Source organism: Lactuca saligna, chromosome 2, assembly GCF_052625555.1.
Source record: "Lactuca saligna cultivar CGN05327 chromosome 2, ASM5262555v1, whole genome shotgun sequence".
NCBI classification, from domain to species: Eukaryota; Viridiplantae; Streptophyta; class Magnoliopsida; order Asterales; family Asteraceae; genus Lactuca; species Lactuca saligna.
The window spans coordinates 14,075,432-14,092,738 of NC_136418.1; the positions used below are offsets into that span (position 1 = coordinate 14,075,432).

Below are 17,307 nucleotides of genomic sequence, written 5' to 3' on the forward strand. Positions count from 1 at the left end.
ACAATATATAAGCTTAAAAGAGGTTTTGTAATACATCTAAAGAGTTTTGAACAATAAATAATAATGACTTGATGTCAGTTTATAAAAAGATTTAAAAGTAGTTTGCTTGATAACACAGTTTAAAGTAATTGAAATCCTTTGTTTAAAAAATAGTTATAAATCACATGTGATTGATATATAACTAACATGTTTTCTACTTGTATTCCCCCCATAAAAGAATTTAAAATCATTTAAAAGATAAGTTAATGGGTATGAACTCACCTGTAGTGAGCGATGTGAATGAAAGATCGGTATAGGATGCTAAGTTTCAAGTGAAGACTTGAACACATACGAATACTATTTAGCATATAATGACACATATATGTATCTAATTAGTGTTTACAACATCTAATCATGAAATGGAACAACCTTAGGGACTAGGTAACACTTGTATTGAAGTGTTAAACCACATAGGATTGCATATAAGGGAAGTATGGCCTCACATAGGACTTTACGGCCAACAGGGAAGTCTCACATGAGTTTACGGCCAAAGAGGTTCACAGCCCTATGAGTTTACGACTGTAAACTCATGGTATTTTGTACCAATTTGTATGTTAAGGTCTTACAAGTCACTAGGAAGTGTTCTAGGTTCAAGTCCAAGCCTTAGGAAGGAGTGGTGGCACAAATTCACCACTAATTAGCGTTTACGGCCCAAGGAGATTGCCTTGGCTGTAAACACCTTCTGTTCTTGAGTTTCTTGATGTTTTCTAGGTGTTTAACAAGTGATTCAATTATATAACAAGCTAAGGGTAGTGTAATTACTTATTAGAAGCTTGTAAGGGTGATTAGGATCCAAAAACACTAGTGTGTGTTCTTGGTGTTCTTGGTGAAATGAATAACACTAGAAAATCTATCAAAATGGAGTGATTTCATGGATGAAATCAAAGGGTTGTACTAGATAAAGAGATGTAACAACAAATCAAAGGAAAGAATTCTTACATTTTTGGAAGATCAAGATGAAGATCTTATGATACTTGAGAGAGAATTCGGGTTTCTAGTCTTGAAAGGGAAGAGAAATGAAGAAAGTGATGAAAATTGATGTATATAACATGAGTTTACAGCCTAACATGAGTTTACGGCCCAAACATGAAGGTTTGGCCGTAAACTGCTCATAATTGGTTTTAAATCTTGATTAGGGTACAATGGACTCAAGTAGATACTTCCAAACACCGTATTCTTGAATGTACTAGGCTTAGAACACTCAAACAGACTCTAAACAGTGCTAAAAGATAGTAGAAACAAGTCTGACTTTGATTGAATTGAATGGTTGTACAAGATAGAAATTTCGGGTTGTCACAATATCTTTCAACCGGTAACTGCCATCGGCATCTTTCTACTGGTAACTAGGGACTATTTCATCCCTATCACTGGCATACAGTAACAAGATATAAACATACAGTCAAGCATATTGGCGTACTGACCTACCCTTGGTCCTAACGACCTATGCCAGGGAAGGATTATTCCCTGTTACTACCACTAATACAGATATCATATCATGCAGGCATACCTAATGAACAAATCACGTAACCAAACCATGATAATTATCACAAAAATGATTATCTACTAACTACCCCTGTTGGTGGGTTGACATTGTGGCCTTAGACCCACCCCTACTGGAAGGTGACTCACCTCAATGTCGTGTACTGTCTGAACCGTCCTCTGCACGAAGATCAACTCTCCTTGACTCCTCAATCTCTATACGAAAATCCTCAAGTCATGAAACAGAACATATGACCCTAGCTCTGGTCAAAACCATAACCAATCAAAGTCAACATTAGTCAAAGTCAACACCTAATTGACCTGACTCGCCGAGTTAGTCTACCAACTTGTCGTGTCCATGCTCCACTAACCCGATCCAACCCTGAATCCACTCGTCGAGTCTAGCAAGAACTCGTCGAGTTCTCCTTCATTCAACCCATAGGGACCATCTTCATCCGACTCGCCAAGTTCTTCCTTCGACCCGGCGAGTTCATCTCCCTCACAAAAGCGTGTCCAGTCTATGACTCACCGAGTTGTATGAACAACCGTCGAGTCCCATGATTCCCAAGTCCCTTTTTGTATCTAAGCATCTACGTAACTCCCTTTCAAAGCAACTAGTCCATCCCCAGACAAGATTTGGTGGTTAATATACACCGAATCGCCGAGTTCCAAGAACAACTCGTCGAGTCCCTGCTTGACACTTACGATACAACCGATTTAAATGGGTCTTAACTCATCAAAACCATAGATCTGGCCTCCTAATGTCCATTTATATGTAAAGTTCCAAACTTGGTGCACATGCATGGGGTTTTTGGTTCAAAAAATCCATAAAAGGTGCTCTACAATGTGTATGGGGCTCTCATGGCCCTAAAGTTGGCACCTTTATGCCATGAGACCCCTCCAATAAATTAGTTCTGAAAGTAGAACCCCAAGAATCAATTCACAAATCCGAAAATGGCTTAGGAACCCTAAATGCACCCAAAATCTAAGCCTTAAAGATGAACAACCAAATGGAAGACCAAAACAAGGAGCATTTACCTTGTTTGAGATGAAAATGGAATAAGATATCTGGATCTACAAGCCCCAACTCGAATTCCCAAGCTTCTTCCTTCCTTTCAAGTTCACAAACCACCCAAAAGCACCAACATGGCCTTAGATCACACCAAAGTGGTTAGGGTTTCGATATACAGCTTCTTGGGAGAGGTAGGGACGAGGGAGGCTGAGTTAAGTTGTTTAAATAAGGTGCAGACCCTCAGATTTAGGGTTTCCCTCAAACAACACCTACTTGCCGAGTCAGTCTCCTAATTTATCGAGTAGGTCACTTAAAATGCCCACGAATCACGAACCTACTCAAAAAACACCAACTCGTCGAGTGCCAGTGAAAATACAGAAATGCTTAATTTAAATGCATACTGGGAATCAGGTGTTACAAATCTTCCCCACTTAGTCTAGACTTCTTCCTAGAAGTCAGCTGCTTAATCCTGAAAAAGCTCGGGGTAATGCTCCCACATCTCGTCCTCCGGCTCCCATGTCCATTCCAAGCCCTTGCAGTGCTGCCACTGCAACTTTACTAGTTCCACCCTCTAGTTCCTCAGATCCCTTGACTTCCAGTCAAGGACTGCCACTATCCTCTCGATGTAGTTTAGGCTGTCATCAACCTGAGTATCCTCTAAAGGCACCACTGATGAATCATCCACCAAACATTTCCATAAGTAGGAGACGGGAAAGGTGCTATGAATCTGACTGAGTTTGGCTGGCAGATCTATTGTATATGCCACCTTGCCCACCTGGGCTATAACCCTGAATGGTCCAATATACATGGGGCTCAGCTTTCCCCGTTTCCTAAATCGAATGACGCCCTTCCATGGAGACACCTTCAGGAGTACCATATCCCTGACCTGGAACTCCAGCTCCGACCGTTGCTTGTCGATATAGCTTTTCTGCCAACTCTGAGCAATCTGAAGCCTACTCCGAACCTGCTAAAACTTCTCCGTAGTCTTGAGTACCACTTTAGTACTCCCCATGTAGATGTCGGCCAACTTTTCGGTTGAAATACTCTCCTGAATCGGAATAAAATGGGAACTCTTGGTCAATTGATCAATGATGACCCAGATCGAATCCACCCCTCGTGCGGTCTTAGGAAGCTTCGTAATGAAGTCCATAGTAATATCCTCCAACTTACATAGCGGGATATCAAACAGCTGGACCTTTCCGTGAGGTGCCTGGTGCTCAACCTTAACCTTCCTGCAGGTCAAGAACCTTTCTAGAAACCAAGCTATGTCCCTCTTCATACATGGCCACCAATAATCGAGACGAAGATCCCTATACATCTTCAACGCCCTGGGATGGATGGAAAACCGGGATTTGTGCGCCTTTGCCATCAGTACCTGGTAGATACCCCCATAATAAAAAAGTTCGATCGTTGAGTGACAAATGGGAAATTTATGGAAAGTTACAATCCCCCCCTAAAGACATGAGATAATTTCGATAAAGAAAAATGTCCTTTCCCAGCAAGCACAACTCACTAGCATGATCCTAAGAAAGCCACACTGTGATTTTGGAAAGAAATGGATCTGGGTATAATGAGTAGGAATTTAAATCTTACACAATTAATGAAAACAGGAATATTAATTCTGGAACCTGCCAAGTCTAGCGCCGGTCCTAAAAGGAAGATGCTTTGGGGCACTCGGTAACTACCTAGTATGCTCTACTCTCGACTTATTGGAGGGTCCCATTGGCGTGCATCCAGTAGGAATTGAACCCGCCCTGAATAATCCCCCTTTTGCCGGATTATTTCCGATGTAATCATAAAAGGCTAATTTTTCCTATTATAAACCACTAATAAAAAGAGACAAATGGACCCCCAGTAGACATCTCTCGATTTCGAAATGTATCGAAGCTCCGGGTAGTAAAAAAAATGAGGTTCCATCGACGAGTGAGAAAAGGAACGAGAGACCTACGGCTACGTTGGTTATATTTCATCTCTTCAACAAGTTTAGTAATGAGCATAACGTCCCTATTGTTCCGATGGAGAGAGGAACCTATGATTAGCTTTTCGGGAAATTTCCAAACGGGACTTAAAAAGCCACCTACAGACGCTTTACGCCCAATCATTCCGGATAACGCTTGCAGATGATTAATCATCTGCTTCCAGAAGAAATCGAAGAATTTCTTGGGAATCCTACAAGATCCGTTCGTTCTTTTTTCTCTGACAGATGGTCAATTGTTTCCATTTTTGGAATGGAATATTTATGGAATCTCCATGAATAGGATCAAACCTCCGAGGGCATGGAATGTCTCATTTTTTGGTAAGAATCTCCGCAGTAATGTCTCTGTTAGATTTTCCGGTCACCTATCGTAATGATAAACGGCTCGTCTCGCCGTGAGGTAGTCCTTTGTGGCTGCAGTGGCGACTAGATCAACGCGTTATTACTGCAAGAGAAGTTCCCATCGAAATTCACTATGAATCTGTGGGGACCTATTATGAGATTTATGGACACTATCTAATAGTACGAAGTATAAAAAAAGGATCGTGGTCGGGATTCTTACTCTTAGATCCATTATTCAGATCACTAGAATTCCGATAAAAAGAACTTTCTAGTTCACTATAAAGAAAAGAGTATTCTAGAAAAATTCATAGAATTAGAGGAACTCCTCTTCTTAGAGGAAATGATTAAGGAATACTCGGAGACACATCTACAAAACCTTCGTATAGGAATTCACACCCCGCAAAGACCAATCCACCAATTGCGGTACAGTAGAGTTGTAATTCGCTAGTTATTCCAGATGCTCGCCAAATCTGAAAAAAACGACTTCCCCAGAGCCTCCGGTAGCACAGCCGAGACAGCGACGGGTTCTCTGCCCCTGCGGGGATGGAGCGACAGAAGTTTTGAGAATTCAAGTATCTGTTTTACCGAGAAAGTCTACGGTTCGAGTCCGTATAGCCCTAGAGCCCTATAAAATAAAAATGAATATTAAAAAAAAATTGTATCATTTTTCATTTGAATTTCCTCGTTATTGTTTTAACTGACTGATTGCCCCATAGGTACATAAGAAATGTATTGAATCGATTCTTTTTAATGAATAGATCCGATCGCAACTTCAAATACCGTTTATTAATCTACTATAACTATAGCATACCCCCCTTTCACGAATTGCTGCATTTATTCGAGTGATCCACAAACGACGAACAACTCAAAAGATAAAGAAGTATCGTTAATTTCTTCATGCTCGTTCCAAGTTCGAAGTACCAATTGTACAAATAATAACTTAGTGTGCTTTTGGTAGCTGCTGCCATACCAACAATCTATTTTTCGTAAATAAGCACTAGCATTACGGTGCGAGATCTGCCAAGCTAAGCTCAATCACAACCCACCGGCTCAAACAAAGGCTGGATCGGTTCACTGAACGCGCGCTTCGGGGATGCCCTCAGCGTCGAGGAACCCGTACGGTTGTTCGATTCTATCTTTTTTTCTATGAGATCGAATCTCCCGTTGTTCCTCAGTAGCTCAGTGGTAGAGCGGTCGGCTGTTAACCGATTGGTCGTAGGTTCGAATCCTACTTGAGGAGATTTGAAAATCACCGTCAACACCTCGGTGGCTTCATAGGGTCTTTCTGTCCAGGTGCAGGTAGTCCGAACAACCAGGAGCAATTTACTTACGATACTTCGTAGCCACGTGCTCTAATCCTCTGAGCTACAGGCTGACAGGTTCTGTTTTATCTGCCCATCCGAGTGAAATTATATTATATGCATAGTGTATAGAAATCCTTTTTTTTTTATTTTTGCAAACAAAGCATTAAAGTACGAAATCAAAAAATATATAAAAAAATTAGAATCTATTTGGAACATTCCCGTTTGGTGCATTTATATCATAATCATACTTTCCCCTCAATGAATATTGAGTTTAGATTGGTCATCGAATCCGAATATGAACTATTCGGAGTCGTAATTTGACGAAGAAGTCTTGTACGATGTGTGATTAAATAAAAAAAGGATGTTACAGTACCTATTATCCAAAGAGGAATTCTTCCAGTAGTATCGGCCATTTACCCAATATGTGACCATACCCTACGGTGAAGAGTCAACAACCCCCACCTATCATAGTCGAAGGAGGAAACCTGACCCACATTTCTCTCACTCTTCCGATGTTCTTGCTTCATGGCCTCTTGCTGGGCCTCCCGAATCTGCTCCAACAACGGAGTCATAACTGTCATCCTCAGACAGATGTTCCTGATCGGCACTGCCTTGCAGTTAAGCACATCGGACACGACATTGGGTAGGTATCCCCAGGTGGTAGAGGATTTTGCAATCATAATCCTTTAACACATCAAGCCACCGACGCTGCCTCATATTCAGATATGGGTGATCCATGAGATACCTCGGGCTCTTGTGGTCCGTGTAAATGGTAAAACGAACCCTATAGAGGTAATGGCGCCAAATCTTGAGGGCGAAAATAACAGCCCCTAGCTCCAACTCATGCGTCGGGTAATTCTCCTCGTGAGGCTTTAGCTGCTTCGAAGCGTAAGCTATAACATGCCCCCTATGCCTCAATATTGCAACCAAACCTGAGATGGATGCATCACAATATACCAAAAAGTCCACCATGCCCTCTAGCAGGGCTAAGATGGGCTCATCGCACAATTTCTGCATCAACGTCTCAAATGCGGCCTACTGCACAGGCCCCCAACGAAAGACCACGACTTTCCTTGTCAACCCGGTCAGGGGAACAACTATCTTGGAGAAGTTCTGAATAAACCTCCGATAGTAGCCTGCCAGTCCCAGGAAGCTCTGAATCTCAGATGGAGACCTCGGAACCTCCCACCTCATCACATCCTCCACCTTGGCCGGATCAACCAAAATTCCGCCCTGGTTGACAAGGTTTCCAAGAAACTGCACCTCGCGCAACCAGAACTCGCACTTGGAGAACTTAGCATACAAGCTCTCCCTTCTCAAGATATCTAAAACCACCCGCAAGTGATCCTCATGCAGCTCTCGAGTCTTGGAGTAAACCAAGATGTCATCGATGAAAACTATCACAGACCGATCCAATATCGGTCTGCACATGCGATTCATGAGATCCATGAAAGCGACAGGAGCATTGGTGAGCCCGAAAGGCATCACCACAAACTCATATTGGCCATAGCACGCCCGAAACGTAGTCTTCTGCACATCCTCCTCTTTGACTCACATCTAATGATACCCTGAACGCAGATCAATCTTGGAGAACCAAGATGCTCCCTGTAGCTGGTCAAAGATGTTATCAATCCTCGAGAGTGGGTAACGGTTCTTCAATGTTACCTTATTCAACTCCCGATAGTCTATACACATCCGATGCGACCTGTCCTTCTTCTTCACAAACAGAATCCGGGCTCCCCAGGGTGAACTGCTCAGCCTGATGAATCCCTTGTCTAGCAGCTCCTGCAGCTGCGTAGACAACTCCTGCATCTCAGGAGTAGCCAACCGATACAGTTCCTTGGCTATCGGAGTCGCACCAGGGACTAGGTCGATCTTGAACTCCACCTGCCTTTCCGGAGGTATCTCATGCAACTCCCTCGGGAATACATCCGCAAACTCTCGTACTACGATCACATTGCCCATCGTCGCCTTACCCTCTTCCCGGGTATCCATAACATAGGCATAAAATCTTGTGCAACCCTGCTGAAGGTAGCACCTAGCTTTCGCCGCTGAACATAGAGTTGGTCCTCGCTGTGGCTTCTCGCCCTGAACCACCAACTCTCCCCTGCTTGGGGTCATGATCCGTACCAACTACAACGCATAGTGAATCACTGCCCCCATTGGGGCATAGCCAATCCATACCAACAATAACCTTGTTCCCCCGCAACGATATGGGAACCAGATCTACCAAGTAACGTTCCTCGAACAACCTCAAAACACAATCTCGGTAGACCTCTGATGCTCACACTAATCGGTCGTCCGCAATCTCGACTTCCAAAGGGCAATCCAGCGTGCTTGAAGATTTAGGAAACTTCGTGCTAAGAGCAAGAGAGACAAACGATCGAGTAGCACCCGAATCAAACACTACCTGAACTGGGATACTGTTCACATGGAACGATCCTAAACAAAGCACATACATAATATATCAAAATCACAACGACATAACTTAAAAGCTTAAGGAAGGAAATCATACCCGTCACCACATCGGGTGCAGTGCGTGCCTCCTCGGCTGTCAACTAAAATGCTTAGCTCCGTGCCACTGGAGCCTCTACCTTGGCGTTCCGGCCATCCATCACCCGTGCCGACGCTGGGGTCGGCACTGCTGCTTTAGTCGCTGTCAATCTAGGGCAGTTTGCCTTTTTATGGCCCCTGTGATTGCAATGAAAGCAAATCAGGTCTGATATCTGAACTATGGGAGCAACAGCAGTACAATCCTTGCCAAAATGTCCAATATAGCCGCACTTATGGCAGCCAGAACCCAACCCAGTGCGGGAAACTCCCTGGTGTGACCAACCGCACTTTCCATAGCGGTCCCGCCCCTGTTGGCTCTTCGGCCTCGCTTCGAATCCCTTGGATTTCTTCCCCAAAACCTACACAGTCTCCGACTTCCTCTTCCTGAGGTGCTCTAAATCAATCTCCCTCTCCCAAACCCTAGCAATCATAGACTCCACCGTCGGGCAGCCAGAATAGCTGACATGCTCCTGAATGTCGGCTCTCAGCATATAATGATAACGGGTCTTCCGCATCCTCTCATCCCCCGCATAGTGGGGTACCAACAAAGCCCTATCTCGGAACTTTGTAGTGATTTCTGCCACGGTCTCCGTAGTCTGTCTCATATCCAAAAACTCTTTGGCCATCTGCTGAAGCTCCACATCTGATGCAAACTCAACCCTGAATCGGGTCACGAAATCTGACCAAGTCATAGCCTCGACGGCTGGGGCTCCCAACGAATCATCGACTAACTCCCACCAATCTCTGGATCAATCCCTCAAACATCATGCAGCAAAACGGACCTTCGACCCTTCCGGGTAGAAGCTCGTCAACTGCGCAGACTCAATGTCTGCGATCCATCTCCTGGCAGCAATGGGGTCCTTTACCCCATGAAAATCCGGCGCACCGCTCCCTCGCAAGTCCTTGAAGGATAGTGTGCGTACCCGTCTGGCTAGACGCCAGATCACTCCTGAATGCCCGGAGGTGATTCTCCATCAGCTTAACAATCCCCTCCTTGATCGGCCTGAAAATGATGGGGGTCGCATCAAGGATACCTCTCGTGATCTCAGACGCGATGAATTCGCATGGCCCGTCATCAACCTACCCGGATCCTGCACCCGAGCTTGACCCTGATCCTGACCCTAAGCCTGATCCTCCTGCTCCATGACCTGTGATCGCCGTACTGAAAATAAACACATAAACTTCTAGATCATACATACCCCCGAGAGGTCTCACACACTCTCCAAGTTTCCTGGTTCCATCTCGGCCCTCCTTGACTTGAGTACGGATCCTCTGCTTCCAGTAGTACGGGCCCATACTACCTTCCACATCTATTCGTACTTTCCTCAAGGGTTGCTTCGACTTCACTAAGTCCCTCTACCGATACCATTTCCTACTAATACCATCCTAGGCTTTCCTAGGGCACTCTCCGACCTACTCTCCGCCATCAACTGCACTAGGAGTCCCTACATCCCTTCCCTATCTAGCTTGCGAATACTGTTACATATTTGCTCACTAGTTAGTTAAAGTTAACGAGGACCGCTTAAGCACAAAGCACGCAGCATTCATGTATCGAGTAACCACATCAGGCATAACTTAATCAGGCTATCCTACCGCTGACTAAACAGTCCTAGCATTCAGCTCATACAGCAGGCATTCAAGGTATCCACTAGATCCTTAGCCCTACTCTAGCATGCAGTTCTCAGAATCATGAATCATACACATAAAAAAACAAGCATGGGTATCTTGTGGAAACTAACTTGAGCTCGGTCGGTCGCATGCATCACACACCTTGTCTTTTCTCAAAATCCTATAACATAGAAATTTAGAACTGTTTTCCATAAAAATAATCTTTTAGTCCCTCGGTTTGACTCTAGACACCCCTGACGGTGTGTCTGAATCCCTCAAACCAAAGATCTTATACCAACTTGTAACATCCCAGAAATCAAGGTCAAAATTTTCATTTTCAATTATGTAGTTTATAAAATAACTTATCCAGACATTGCTAAAATTTTGTCAAACGGTAGTGTAATATCTCAAAACCGTAGCATCAAAAGTAATGAAAAATCAGACTACAATCCCAGAAACCCAAGCGGAAACCATGTGTGTGTGCGATGCGCTGCTACACCGTCGGCTCTTTCCCTTTCGACGAAGAGGTACCTGGAACAAAACCAAAAGCTATAAGCACAAAGCTTAGTGAGTTACCCCATCATACCGCACACCATATAATATCATCGGTATCTTTCAAACGGTAACTGCCATCGGTATCTTTCAACCGATAACTATCATCGGTATCTTTCAACCGGTAACCGTTGTCGGTATCTTTCAACCGGTATCTGCCATTAGTATCTTTCAACCGGTAACTGCCATCGGTATCTTTCAACCGGTAACTGCCATCGGTATCTTTCAACCGGTAAATGGGGACTATTTAATCCCCTATCACTAGCATATAGTAAAAAGATATAAACATACAATCAAGCATATCGGGGTACTAACTAACCCTTGGTCCTAATGACGTATGCCAAGAAAGGACTATTCCCCGTCACTACCACTAACACAAATATCATATCACGCAGGCATATCTCATGACCAAATCACAAAACCAAACCAAGATAATTGTCACAAAGACGATTATCTACTAACTACCCCTGTTGGTGGGTCGGCATTGTGGCCTTAGACCCACCCTACTAGAAGGTAACTCACCTCGATGTCGTATAGTGTTTGAACCTTCCTCTGCGCGAAGATCGACTCTCCTCGACTCCTAATTCCCTATACGACAATCCTCAAGTCCTCAAACAGAACATATGACCCTAGCTCGGGTCAAAACCATAACCAGTTAAAGTCAACACCTAGTTGATCTGACTCGCCGAGTTGGTCTACCAACTCGTCGAGTCCATGCTCCACTAACCCGATGCAACCCCGACTCCACTCATCGAGTCTAGCAAGAACTCGTCAATTTCTCCTTCATTCAAACCATAAGGACCATCTTCATCCGACTTGCCGAGTTCTTCCTTAGTCTCGGCGAGTTCATCTCCCTAATAAAACCGTGTCCAGTCTATGACTCGCTGAGTTGTATGAACAACTCGTCGATTCCATCTTCAACGGTTGGGAGATTGCCTTGGGCTCTTCGCATCTGTTCATATACTCTCCGAGTCCCATGATTCCTAGGTCCCTTTTTGTGTCTAAGCATCTACGGAACTCCCTTTCAAAATAATTGGTCCATGCCTAGACAGGATTTGTTGGTTAATATACACCGACTTGTCGAGTTCCAAGAACAACTCGCCAAGTCCCTTCTTGACCCTTATTGTACAGCCGATTTAAATGGGTCTTAACACATCAACACCATAGATCTAGCCTCTTAATGTCCATTTTATACGTAAAGTTCCAAACTTGGTGCACATGCATGAGGTTTTTGGTTCAAAAAATCTATAAAAGGTGCTCTACAATGTGCATGGGGCTCTCATGGCCCTAAAGTTAGCACCTTTATGCCATGAGACCCCTCCAATAACTCAGAACTGAAAGTAGGACCCCAAGAATCACTTCACAAATCCAAAAATGGCTTAGGAACCCTAAATACACCCAAAATCTAATCCCTAAAGATGAACAACCAAATGGAAGACCAAAACATGGGGCATTTAGCTTGTTTGAGTTGAAGATGGAATAAGATCTCTGGATCTATAAGCCCCAACTCAAATTCCCAACCTTCTTCCTTCCTTTCACGCTTCACAAACCACTCAAAAGCACCAAAATAGCCTTAGATCACACCAAACCAGTTAGGGTTTCGATATATAGCTTCTTGGGAGAGGTAGGGACGTGGGAGGCTGAGTTAAGTTGTTTAAATAGAGTGAAAACCCTCAGATTTAGGGTTTCCCTCAAACAACACCTACTCGCCGAGTCAGTCTCCCGACTTATCGAGTAGGTCACTTAAAATGCCCGCGAATCACGACCCTACTCGACGAGTTGGGCCACCAACTCGTCGAGTCCCAGAGAAAATACATAAATGCTTAATTTAAATGTGTACCGGGAATTAGGTGTTACACTAAAACACTCACATAAAGCATGTTATGGGACTTTGAGCATGAAGCAGGGCCAATAATAGATAATGTTGTAAAGTTTATGTCCATAGAGGCCCTAAGATGCCCAGATCTGAAGTTATAACATCAAAACATGCTCAAACCAAAGTATGGTCCTAAAACATGTAACATCCCAAAAATCAAGGCCAAAATTTTCATTTTTAATTAAGTAGTTTGTAAAATAACTTATCCAGACATTGCTAAAATTATGTCAATACATAAAATAGTAGTGTTATGTCTCAAAACCGTAGCATCAAAAGTAATGAAAAATCATAGTACAATCCCAAAAACCCAAGCGGAAACCATGTTTGTGTGTGTTGTACTGCTACACCGCCGGCTCCTTCCCCTTCGATGAAGAGGTACCTGAAACCAAAACCAAAAAATGTAATCACAAAGCTTAGTGAGTTCCCTAATCATAAAGTATACCAGATAATATCATCGGTATCTTTCAAACGGTAACTGCCATCGATATCTTTCAACCGGTAACTATCATCGGTATCTTTCAACCGGTAACCGCCGTTGGTATCTTTTAACCGGTATCTGCCATCAGTATCTTTCAACCGGTAACTGGGGACTATTTCATCCCCTACCACTAGCATATAGTAACAAGATATAAACATACAGTCATGTATATCGGGGTACTGAACTACCCTTGGTCCTAACAACCTATGTCAGGGAAAGACTATTCCTTGTCACTATCACTGACACATATATCATATCACCCAGGCATATCTCATGACCAAATAACACAACAAAACTAAGATAATTATCACAAAGACAATTATCTACTAAATACCCCAGTTGGTAGGTCGGCACTATGGTCTTAGACACACCCCTACTGGAAGGTAACTCACATCGATGTTGTGTAGTGTCTGAACTGTCCTCTGCGCGAAGATTGACTCACCTCGACTCCTTAATCCCTCTACGAAAATCCTCAAGTCATCAAATAGAACATATGACCATAACTCGGGTCAAAACCATAACCAATCAAAGTCAACACCTAGTTGACCTGACTCGCCGAGTTGGTCTACCAACTCATCAAGTCCATGCTCCACTAGCCCGATCCAACCCCGACATCACTCATTCGGTCTAGAAAGAACACAATGAGTTCTCCTTCATTCAAACCATCGGAAACATCTTCATTCAACTCGCCGAGTTCTTCCTTCAACTCGGTGAGCTCATCTCCCTCATAAAAACGTGTCCAGTCTATGACTCGTCGAGTTGTATGAACAACTCGTCGAGTCCATATTTGACGGTTGGGAGATTGCCTTGGACCCGCCGAGTCTGTTCATCCACTCATCGAATCCAATGATTCCCAGGTCCCTTTACATGTCTAAGCATCTATGGGACTCCCTTTCAAAACAACTGGTCCATCCCCAAACAGGATTTGGTGGTTAATATACACCGACTCGCCGAGTTCCAAGAACAACTTGTCGAGTCCCTGCTTGACCCTTACTATACAACCGATCTAAATGGGTCTTAACACATGAAAACCATAGATCTGGCATCATAATTTCCATTTTATACATAAAGTTCCAAACTTGGTGCACATGCATGGGGTTTTTGGCTCAAAAATCCATAAAAGGTACTCTATAGTGTGTATAGGGCTCTCATGGCCATAAAGTTGTCACCTTTATGCCACGAGACCCCTCTAATAAATCAGATCTGAAAGTAGAACCCCAAGAATGACTTCACAAATCCGAAAATGTCTTGGGAAACCCTAAATGCACACAAAATCTAAGCCCTAAAGATAAACTACCAAATGGATCAAGACCAAAACAGGGGGCATTTACCATGTTTGAGTTGAAGATGGAATAAGATCTATGGATCTACAAGCCCCAACTCGAATTCCCAAGCTTCTTCCTTCCTTTCACGCTTCACAAACCACCCAAAAGCACCAAAATGGCCTTAGATCACACAAATACGGTTAAGGTTTCGATATACAACTTCTTGAGAGAGATAGGGATGAGGGAAATTGAGTTAAGTTGTTTAAATAGGGTGCAAACCCTCAGATTTAGGGTTTCCCTCAAACAACACCTACTCACCGAGTTAGTATCCCGAGTCGTCGAATATGTCACTTAAAATGCCCGTGAATCACGACCCTACTCGACGAGTTGGGCTACCAACTCTTCGAGTCCCAGAGAAAATACAGAAATGCTTAATTTAAATGCGTACTGGGAAACAGGTATTACAAAACAAGCTAATAACGGCAATAAACTTTCAAAAGAAGATATCTAACAAAGAGGTGATCAAGAAATCAACTTTGTACCTTCTAATGGTTGCAACAATACTGCGAATCCCAGATCCAAGGCTTCTCCTTTCAACTTTGCACCAACAACTTCAACTCCTTCCAGAAAAGCACCCAATAATACTCTTTGAATTCTCACACACTAGAAATGGAAGATGAGGCGTGATTTAGGGTTTCTCTGGACTGAGGGAATGATGATGGAGACCATCCAAGAACCATAAGGTTTTTAAATAAGGTGTAAACCCTAAATATCAAGGTTTCATGTTTTGAATTCAACTCGTCGAGTTGGGGTCCTCCAACTTGTCGAGTAAGTTGTGTAAATCACACGGCTTCCTTGGTTTCTAGACGACAAGTTGGGGCCTCCCAACTCATCAAGTAGGTCCTATAATATGAATAAAACCCTAAAATTTCAAACCTGAGAATCAGGATGTTACATCAATAATATAGTGAGAAGACTCACCTCAGACTGCTGCTAAAAATACTTCTCGACTAGTGGTTCGGAAATCTCACACTAAATAAACACAAGCTAACCAAATTAAAATGAAGTCACAGACTCAAATGATAGGCTAAAACCCTAAGTCCAAACTCCTCCAATAAGGCCCAAAAGTCTTTCTTCTTTAATGGGCCTAACATCTATGGTCCAAAAACAATAATGGGCCACATGGCAATGCCAACTATGGTCCAATAATAATTTCAAAGGCTCGATTACTCTAATAGATCCAAGACCAAGGTTAAACAGATCCCAAATGATTTGCACATGTAGTCATTAAGCGCTTAATTCAAGTAACCACTTTGTCCAATTCCAGATCTCGATCATTTTAAAGGTCCTAGGACATAAAGTTGGCAACTTTATGCCTTTGCATGTCACATGGGAACCCAACACCTCATTTTGTCCATTAAGACACTCTTCAAGCTCTGAAACTATTACATGGTGCCATAACAACCATTAAGTTAGCATTATTATGCTTTTAACATGCCAAAGGAGCTTAGATCTAACATTTCTAACCTCTGGAGTTGCTCAAACGCACAAGAGAGGATCCATGGACCAAAAATGGACTCATTACCAAACCCTAACTCAAGCTAGCAAAAGGATTAGAAAGGTATGAGCTTTTTACCTCCAGAAGCTCCACAAGATGATGTAGATGCAGGATCTAAAAGCTCTCCCACGTCCAAGACTTTCTCACCATCTCCATCTTCTTGCAAACATACCAAAAAGGGTCACTTTTGGCACCTTCAAGCTCAAGGATGACTCTCAAAGGTAACTAGGGTTTTAGGAATGTTTAAAGGTAGTAGAGGCTGGTAAGGAAAATTTTCCAAGGTCATAAATGAGCTTAAATAGGTCTTAAGTATGAGAATTAGGGTTTTAGACTTTTGCCTCGTACCCCCCACGTACAAGCTTGTATTCCCTGCGTACGAGCCTTGGCCACCCGATGAACACATTTGTGTATGCTAAGCGTACCTACATGTATTCCCAATGTATGGAGGGCCCTATTTTGCCAATTTTAAATACATAAAAGGCTTAGAAATGAAATACCTTAATTTGATTGTTACTGGAAGATCAAATCCAACATGGAATTGATGGTAGTCTTGATAACTAGAGAATGAAACTTCAACCGTACGACGAATTTGAGTACCTCACAAGAGTTCTATTTTTGTTTTGGATTATTGAATTGGTAACCTGGTGTCCTAGTCAGATTCTCCACCTCATCGATGCAGTAATTTGTATTTGTATTAGTTTAAAGACATCAAGAAATTGATATCATACTTTAGCTTTATCCTTTTCATTTCTTTTAGTTTTGGAAGGATATAGAAGGCCATGAATAAAAATAAATTATGTGTTATTTTTGCTGTTGGTGTACAATGGAAATCGTGTTTTAAAGTGGTACATAAATTAGGTCCATGAGAAATGAACTTGAATACGCACCCACCAACTAATTTCACACAAGAAGAATGACAAAATTGACTGAAATATGCTCAATATTTATAAGCAAATTAGAAATGGTTATGAATGATCTTGCAATAGAGTCTAGTTTAGCAGATACTACTGTTGAATAAGAAACTTTGCCTCTTGTCCTGCTGAACAAGAATGAAAAAAAGGTAGTTGATAGTAAGGGATGAGTTCAAATGAGCGTAACAAGAACTAAATCCAGTGAAGTTCTGATTTCATCTTCCCCATATTTCCCTCCAGAGTTTGATACTAAGCTGAAATCCTCCATACGATTTCAATTTTGATTTAGGGGTGACGGTAGCTTACCTAATATTGGAGAATGGTAGTGACAATGATACGTTTGGTTCAACCGATG

At 42.8% G+C, this 17,307-nt stretch overlaps 1 non-coding gene across 1 annotated transcript; it reads left to right on the forward strand.

Moving 5' to 3' along the window:
- The first annotated feature begins 6,015 nt into the window (after positions 1-6,015).
- TRNAN-GUU (transfer RNA asparagine (anticodon GUU)) lies at positions 6,016-6,087 on the forward strand. The gene has a single exon. It is a non-coding gene; the product is annotated as a tRNA-Asn (tRNA).
- The last annotated feature ends 11,220 nt before the right edge of the window (positions 6,088-17,307 follow it).